This window comes from Ambystoma mexicanum, chromosome 5p, assembly GCF_040938575.1.
Source record: "Ambystoma mexicanum isolate Mex_15411 chromosome 5p, UKY_AmexF1_1, whole genome shotgun sequence".
Classification (NCBI taxonomy): domain Eukaryota; kingdom Metazoa; phylum Chordata; class Amphibia; order Caudata; family Ambystomatidae; genus Ambystoma; species Ambystoma mexicanum.
This window is the reverse complement of record NC_090930.1, coordinates 131750825-131759609: the sequence shown is the minus strand read 5'-3', so window position 1 is coordinate 131759609 and position 8785 is coordinate 131750825. Positions and strand designations below refer to the sequence as shown.

The 8785-nt window shown below is 52.8% G+C and overlaps 1 long non-coding RNA gene across 1 annotated transcript; it reads right to left on the bottom strand.

Annotated features, from left to right (window-relative positions):
- Window positions 1-366: 366 nt before the first annotated feature.
- LOC138481630 (uncharacterized) lies at window positions 367-1572 on the bottom strand. The gene is made up of 2 exons (XR_011274296.1): window positions 1194-1572; window positions 367-813 (listed from the first exon to the last, which is right to left on the bottom strand). It is a non-coding gene; the product is annotated as an uncharacterized lncRNA (long non-coding RNA).
- Between the last annotated feature and the right edge of the window lie 7213 nt (window positions 1573-8785).

The following is an 8785-nucleotide window of genomic DNA, read 5'->3' as shown; positions in this document are numbered from 1 at the left end:
CGCGAATAGCCTGTGCGCGTGTATTTCAGGGGTGCGCGGGAAGTTTTACACGCGATTTCTGCACGGTACGTGTATTTCAGGGGTGCCGGGGAGTCCCACATGTGATTTGGCAGTGTGGGTCCTCCCAGGTGTACCCTGTACACCCTCCACGGCCCCTGCAGGCAGCCCACACCACAGGGGACTACCCTGCATCCCTGGTCATGTCCCGCAGGCAGCCCACCCAACATGGGCATACCCCCCAGCAAAGGCACATGTCTCCTTGAACTAATGTATTCTCTGAAAGACACAGGAAACCCCACGCTTTGGATTGGAGTATTAATTAAGATATAGATAGCGGAAAGACATCCAAAGGAAACAATTCAAAAATAAAGGTATCAAGGATTTTATTAAACCTGATACTAATTTAATATATCAAACAAATCATGATTAAATCTGCACTTGTAATAACAATTTACATAGCAGGAAACAACTTTTATTAAAAAAGACACATCTATATAATAAAAATCATCTTATTCAATCATCCAAGCATACAACCTCATCCATCCATTTAGACAAACCATTCATACTAAACACCAATCAATATACGACATAAAATCTATAAGAAAATTCATCATAATTAATTTATCTGAAAGATTTATAGAAAGAACATGAAATCAATTTGACGGGCCACAGCAGATGACATCAGTGGCCTAGGCAATTAAGATGGGTCCCAGAGTTTTCTGACCACGACCTCATCTTAGTCCAAACTCGACCGGTTTCGACGTATATACTTTAGTGTAGTGACGTCTTCATCAGGAGTAACAAAAATATATTCTAACATCAAGAAAGAAAGAAAATCACAGATAATACATATCAATGTGTGAAGCCCTTGTACTTGGACAAAAAACATATAACATCCATAATAAAAATATCTATAGCGGAACAATAGGTAATAATATACAAGAGCCTGCTACCAACCCGGGAAAAAGTTCCAGGATGGACCTGAGGTGTCTGGCAGAAAGTAGTGCTACCCTCTTGTATTGGTGTCTCCGAGAGGCAGATAAGAGCCAGGCCATAGACAGAATCAATGCTACAGATATACAAATGTACACATAAATATCACAAGGTCAGTATGTCGATCCTCCACTACAGCGGCCCACGGACAGGACACGAGAGTCACATACTTAAGATAAAACTAAAGAATATTCACTAACCTTCATTCATGCAATGGAAGGCTGTGCGTCTCTTCCTTAAATTGTACGCTGTGTTCACTTATATTAAACAATAGCTTCTCCGTAGAGGTTCCTGCAGATAGCGAAGTGTGTGGACGCCAACGTTCTTCTCGAGAATGTCCAAACGCTCGTTCAACCAGCGGTCATAAATTTGGAGGTGACTCCCCGAATCCAGGGTTGGCTGCACCTGATGTTATATGGGCCTAAACACAACACAAGAGTTTGAGTATGTGAGAGACCGATTGTTCTTACAATTATATTATTGGCTACACCCAAAGTGAATTACTTCCAATTGAAAATAAATTGATGAATTAATACCACAATTGTGACTAAACAAATACGGCTTACTGAAAAGCTTGCTATTTAGAGAATTTCAAAAAGGTAGGGGGGGGGGGGGTTGTTGCATTTGAAAATTGCTCAATATTTCCAATAATATAATTGTAAGAACAATCGGTCTCTTCTCGAGAAGAACGTTGGCGTCCACACACTTCGCTATCTGCAGGAACCTCTACGGAGAAGCTATTGTTTAATATAAGTGAACACAGCGTACAATTTAAGGAAGGGACGCACAGCCTTCCATTGCATGAATGAAGGTTAGTTAATATTCTTTAGTTTTATCTTAAGTATGTGACTCTCGTGTCCTGTCCGTGGGCCGCTGTAGTGGAGGATCGACATACTGACCTTGTGATATTTATGTGTACATTTGTATATCTGTAGCATTGATTCTGTCTATGGCCTGGCTCTTATCTGCCTCTCGGAGACACCAATACAAGAGGGTAGCACTACTTTCTGCCAGACACCTCAGGTCCATCCTGGAACTTTTTCCCGGGTTGGTAGCAGGCTCTTGTATATTATTACCTATTGTTCCGCTATAGATATTTTTATTATGGATGTTATATGTTTTTTGTCCAAGTACAAGGGCTTCACACATTGATATGTATTATCTGTGATTTTCTTTCTTTCTTGATGTTAGAATATATTTTTGTTACTCCTGATGAAGACGTCACTACACTAAAGTATATACGTCGAAACCGGTCGAGTTTGGACTAAGATGAGGTCGTGGTCAGAAAACTCTGGGACCCATCTTAATTGCCTAGGCCACTGATGTCATCTGCTGTGGCCCGTCAAATTGATTTCATGTTCTTTCTATAAATCTTTCAGATAAATTAATTATGATGAATTTTCTTATAGATTTTATGTCGTATATTGATTGGTGTTTAGTATGAATGGTTTGTCTAAATGGATGGATGAGGTTGTATGCTTGGATGATTGAATAAGATGATTTTTATTATATAGATGTGTCTTTTTTAATAAAAGTTGTTTCCTGCTATGTAAATTGTTATTACAAGTGCAGATTTAATCATGATTTGTTTGATATATTAAATTAGTATCAGGTTTAATAAAATCCTTGATACCTTTATTTTTGAATTGTTTCCTTTGGATTCCTTGAACTAATGAACACCAACTCATGTCCCCTTGCACCCCCACCCCCCAGCACTGTGGGGCACCTGCCAGCAGGCCCCCACCCATGTCCAACTCATGTCGCCCACCACCCCCACCCCCCAGCCACCAGGGTCACCCTCCACCAGGCCCCCACCCATGTCTCCCACCACGCCCACCCCCCAGCCACCAGGGTCACCCTCCACCAGGCCCCCACTCATGTCACCCACCACCCCCACCCCCCAGCCACCAGGGTCACCCTCCACCAGGCCCCCACTCATGTCTCCCACCACCCCCACACCCCAGCAGTGCAGGGGCACCCTCCACCAGGCCCCCACTCATGTCTCCCACCACCCCCACACCCCAGCAGTGCAGGGGCAGCCTCCACCAGGCCCCCACTCATGTCACCCACCACCCCCACCCCCCAGCCACCAGGGTCACCCTCCACCAGGCCCCCACTCATGTCACCCACCACCCCCACCCCCCAGCCACCAGGGTCACCCTCCACCAGGCCCCCACTCATGTCACCCACCACCCCCACCCCCCAGCCACCAGGGTCACCCTCCACCAGGCCCCCACTCATGTCTCCCACCACCCCCACACCCCAGCAGTGCAGGGGCACCCTCCACCAGGCCCCCACTCATGTCTCACACCACCCCCACACCCCAGCAGTGCAGGGGCACCCTCCACCAGGCCCCCACTCATGTCTCACACCACCCCCACACCCCAGCAGTGCAGGGGAACCCTCCACCAGGCCCCCACTCATGTCTCCCACCACCCCCACACCCCAGCAGTGCAGGGGCAGCCTCCACCAGGCCCCCACTCATGTCACCCACCACCCCCACCCCCCAGCCACCAGGGTCACCCTCCACCAGGCCCCCACTCATGTCACCCACCACCCCCACCCCCCAGCCACCAGGGTCACCCTCCACCAGGCCCCCACTCATGTCTCCCACCACCCCCACACCTCAGCAGTGCAGGGGCACCCTCCACCAGGCCCCCACTCATGTCTCCCACCACCCCCCACACCCCAGCAGTGCAGGGGCACCATCCACCAGGCCCCCACTCATGTCTCCCACCACCCCCACACCCCAGCAGTGCAGGGGCAGCCTCCACCAGGCCCCCACTCATGTCTCCCACCACCCCCACACCCCAGCAGTGCAGGGGCAGCCTCCACCAGGCCCCCACTCATGTCACCCACCACCCCCACCCCCCAGCCACCAGGGTCACCCTCCACCAGGCCCCCACTCATGTCTCCCACCACCCCCACACCCCAGCAGTGCAGGGGCACCCTCCACCAGGCCCCCACTCATGTCTCCCACCACCCCCCACACCCCAGCAGTGCAGGGGCACCCTCCACCAGGCCCCCACTCATGTCTCCCACCACCCCCACACCCCAGCCACCAGGGTCACCCTCCACCAGGCCCCCACTCATGTCACCCACCACCCCCACCCCCCAGCAGTGCAGGGGCATCCTCCACCAGGCACCCACACATGTCCCCCTGCCCCCAGGTCCTGACGATACTCAATCATGGCAGTAATGGCCAGCATACCCAGCACAAACACCCAGGCAAGGATTGCATCCACCCACATAGTGAATGCAATTACATGATACAACCCCAATGGCAAGTCTGTAAATGAACACATGTCCGTCACACACACATACACAATGGGTGCAAGTGAATGTCAAAACCCATATCATGACATGTATGAAACCAATGAGAAAATACCACAAGTGAAAGTTAAAAAAACATGTATTAAAGATGAAAAATAAGTAAAAAAATCAAACATACAACAATGGGGATAACAAAATAAATGGTCCATGTCCGAGAACAAATGTAAAAATAAAAAAAACAAAGTAATCCAAAAACAAATGTTGTCCAAAGCAAAATCATGTGGAAGTAAAATAATGAAAAACCATTTCCTCATGGTGAACACAATAATTAATAAAAAAAATGTTTCTTCAAAAAGCAAACTATATACACGAAAATTCCAGGGTCCATGAGCCCAACACCATAAATGAAACCTACTACTACCTAATGAAAATAATATATACAAAAAAGTGGCCATTGTCCGAGCGGTCCAAAAATACAAAAATTAATAAAGAAAACCTAACACTAACTAACTAAATAACTATATACAAAGGCAGCGGGCAAGTCCTGCGGCTCACTCGGTGATGTTGCTGGCCAGGGCATCATCGAACTCCATGTCGATGTCCTGGAGGCGGGACTCTGTCCTGGCCCCGAGGTCTCGCAGGGATAACCCCATGTCCAGCTCAAACTCCCTGCGAGCTTCCTCGAGGCACTCAGCCCGCCTCAACGCCCGACGCATGGAGAACTCCGCCCTGACCATGGTGAGCCGCTCCTCTTCCGCCCGCTGCCGCTCCGCACCTATCCGCTGGACCAACTGCTCCCACACGGAAGACACCACCATCCCAGGGTTGCCCTGCCCTCCGGCCGATGCCTGCCCCTCTGATCTTGAAGGCCCCGAGCCATGATGCCTCCCACGTCGATCCTGCTGCTGCCTCCGACGCCACTGCCTCTGCCAGCACGACGGCATCCAGGCTGATGGAAACCACCGACGCCGTTGTGCACGTGCCCTGCCCGATGATGCTGTCACATCTTCCATCTGCTGGGGTCCAGTTGCTGTGTTGTCCACCCCTGCTGGACCTCCGACTCCCAACTGTGGCAGGGATGGGATCCCCACCGAGCTGGCTGCATTGGTCGGGGCAGGTCCACAGGGGGCCCTGGTGGCATCTGGGCCGGAAGACGGCAAGGAGAACGACTGGTGTATAGCCTGCACAGAGGAGGAGAGGGCCGCCAGATTGGACAACACATGCAGGAAACCCCCGAACATGGCCGATCTCAATTGGGCCACGTCGGCACGGTGCACTTCGTGATGACGTGCGTCCTCCTCCCGGGAAGCACGCACGGCATCACGAATCACAGCCGCGCGCATCGCGACCCCAATCAGGACCTTCTCCACACGGCCAGGGGTTCCCACGTCCGCAGGTGGAGGGGAGTCAGGTGACATGGACATCCCCTCTACCTGCGGACGGGCCTGGGACGGGGCATCCCTGCTGGTGCATGGTGGTGCACTCACAGGGTCAGGGACAGCGACATGCACAGGCCCCTCCACGGTGACCTGTGCTGCCTCCTGCCCCTGGCCCTGGACTGCACCACTTGCACCAGCAGGGATGCCCCCACCAGGCCCCATGTGTGCCCCAGTGGCGGCCTCCTCCTCCTCTGTGCAAACCACCAACCTGGATGGCTCCTCACCATCTCCCACCGTAGCAGGCCCCTGTGGGGGCTCACCCACCCCTTCCGCTGCAGCCGTGGGGGCATCCCCGCCGCCTTGCTCCACAGCGCCGTCTCCGCCCTCTTCTTCACTAGCCGCTGCGTAGAGGGAGACAAAGAACACAAGCATCAGGGCACTGTACAATGGTCCCCTAGACAGGAAGCAATAGCAGATGAGCACCACTGTCAAAGTACACTTCCATCATGTCCCTCCACAACACATGGGTCAGTCCAGGCAAAACACACACAGTAACAGGCATGGTGCATGCCATGGACATTTCCATGCATGTCCAATGGACTCTTGAAACATTCAATGATATGTAACTCACATGCATCATGGCTCATGCCTATCACATGCACACACTTCACCTCAGTCACATCCATCTGGCCCCAAACACACCAAACACAGCGGATACAAGGGTAATTTGGCTGCTTCACTGAATCTGTGCATTGTCACACACATGTGTCATGCATCCATGGCATGCACAAGTCACAGACACGCAGGTCAGGCACACAGACATGGCTACCATATATGTACCTGGCATCAGCACCCATCCCTCACCCCCACCCATGTCCAGGTACAAAGACTGGCATGCTCTCATGTTCAAAATCTGCATAGGGCTCCCCATGCGGCATTTGAACACATGCAACAACCATGTGGGTCACACATCACTGGTCGCACATGCATTACCATGATGTCCCTGCACACATACATGCATACATGGCCTATGGCACACATACAGGCAAGTATCATAGAACCAGCACACCGCAACATGCCCTGTCTCACACAGTAATGCTTGGACACTTACCGCTCAACTCCAGACGGGCCTCCCTCTCAAGGATCTGGGCGTGGAGCGCTGGGCGTACGCGTTCCAGGACCCTCATTTGGATGGAACTCATGCGGCCCCGGCCCCCCTCCACGAGGCGCCGGGCCTTCACAAGGGTCCTGGACCTCAAGTCCTCCCAGCGCTTCTTGAGCTTCAGGACGTTGCGGGTTGCCACCCCCTCCGCGTTGATGGCAACCACACAGTCGGCCCAGATCCTCTCCCGTCCTTCCTTAATGGTGCGGGACGATCGAAAGAGGGCATCATACTGCCCCAGGACATGCTCCACCAGGACACCAACTTGGTTGTCAGTGAAGCTGGTGCCCCTCTGCCCCTCTGGCCTGGGGTTGCCACTGGTGCCAGATGTGGAAGTGCCCGACATGGCAACCCCAGAGGCAGGTGTGGGTGGGCAACTGGGTCCTGGGGCTGGGCTGTGGAGCGATGTAATCCCAGTCGGGAGTCTTCAGTTCCAGCAGGGGTGGACACAGCAACTGGACCCCTGCAGATGGCTGATGTGCAGGCACCAAATGGCAGGGCACGGTGGCAGCAGGCAGGCAGGCAGGCAGGCAGCAGCAGATGGCACGTGGGAGGCTGCTCGGGGCACTGGGGGGCAGTAACTCGGCCTTCTGGGCAGGAGCGTGGTCTTCCATGTGTTTTCGCGTGGCCAGCTTGATACAGAGTGATTTGGCACGTGAAAATCCTGCACGTCAGCGTGAAATCCGAGGAAAGGCCCTTAGCGCGTAAGCGCGTCAGCACGCATACGCGATTCTATTGGACCAGAGTCCCTCAGCGCGTAAGCGCGTCTGTGACGTGACCCGCACGGGTGTTCCCCACTCAGCACGTGATGACGGAGCACACGTGGAAATACTGCACGTCAGAGTGTCATCGCGTGTAATTGGACAAAAGTGCGCGTACACGCGATTGGCCTATGTACGTGTATTTCATGGGTGCGCGGGCACTTAAACACGCAAGTACGTCAGCAAACCTGTATCCCATGGTGCGTGTGAATTTCCACATGCTATTGGACTGGGAACTGGATTCCAGGGGTGCGCGGGTCACACGCTCGCCTAGAACACGCGCAAAGCATAAATTTGCGCACTTTAACAATAACAAGCTCAGACGCCAGGATGAACATACCGTTCCTAGCAGCAGTGGCAGTGGGCTACCAAAGGAGGAGGAGGAGGATAGTCAGGGCCAGAATATTCACACCCAGAACCAGCCTTTTCGGGATGCCTGATGACCAGGTGTATGGGAGGTACAGGTTTCCACCACACATTATACTGGACCTGGTGAGTGAGTAGGAGGATGACCTCACATCACCCACCCTGTGCTCCCAAGCACTCAGCCCCCTGGAGAAGGTCCTCAATGTACTGCACTTCTTAGCCAATGGATCATTTCAGCGGACAAGTGCCATAGTGGGTGGGGTGTCACAGGCCACCCAGTCACGCTGCCTACACCAGGTCTTGAACATCATCACTGCACGCCCATCAGTCCGCAGGCACATATACCTGCCCAGAACACCTGCAGAAAGGCATGCTGCTGCCCTGGATTTTTACGCTGTGGCACAATTCCCCAAAGTGCTAGGTGCCATCGACTGCACCCATGTGGCTCTACGTCCCCCCAGGGCATCTGAGCACATCTATAGGAACCGCAAGCACTGGCATTCCATCAACGTGCAGGTAGCATGTAATGCCAAGGGAATCATCACCTCAGTATATGCCAACTATCCCGGCTCCACCCACCACAGCTTCATTTACCGAATGTCCACCCTAAGCCGGGACCTAGAAGCTGGGCGGCATGGCGATACATGGCTGCTTGGTGAGTATGTATGCCACTGCACATGCATGCATGTTGGATACTGAGCAAGGTCACAACCCCACCAATGATACCAATCACCACCTCCACAGGGGACAGTGCCTACCCTCTCAGCCCCCACATGATGACACCAATTCGGAACCCCACCACGCCACCCGAGGTAAGATATAACACAGCCCACATTACAACCAGGGGCATA